Source organism: Mandrillus leucophaeus, unplaced genomic scaffold (assembly GCF_000951045.1).
Source record: "Mandrillus leucophaeus isolate KB7577 unplaced genomic scaffold, Mleu.le_1.0 Scaffold405, whole genome shotgun sequence".
In the NCBI taxonomy this organism is placed as follows: Eukaryota; Metazoa; Chordata; class Mammalia; order Primates; family Cercopithecidae; genus Mandrillus; species Mandrillus leucophaeus.
In genome coordinates, this window is record NW_012104310.1 from 1 (window position 1) to 431 (window position 431).

The following is a 431-nucleotide window of genomic DNA, read 5'->3' on the forward strand; positions in this document are numbered from 1 at the left end:
GCATTGCATTGGGTCTTGCCCAAGGCCCGCTGTAACCACCCCCTGTCTATAGCCTATGTTTGCTCAAGACCCTAGGGCTCTATGAACAGCAGGTACCAAAGCCAGTCAGACCTGTGTCCTTCCTTCAGGGCAGTGAATTCCCTGGCACACTGAGTGAATTCAGAGATGTCAAATGGGAGCCAGAGACTGGAGTCAAAACCTCAGGAATCTATCTGTTTCTCTATTCTACTGCAGCTAAGCTGGCACTCAACCAATGAGACAAAGTCTTTCCCACCTTCCCCTCCTTTCCACAGACAGAGGAATCTCTCTCCGTGGCCACCACCACCACAGCCCCACGGGGACTAGTTCCAGACCATTGCTTATTTTCACTACTTGCCTAAGAGCTCTTCAGTCTGCTTGTGGTGAATGCTTCCAGGCCTGGGATTCACCCT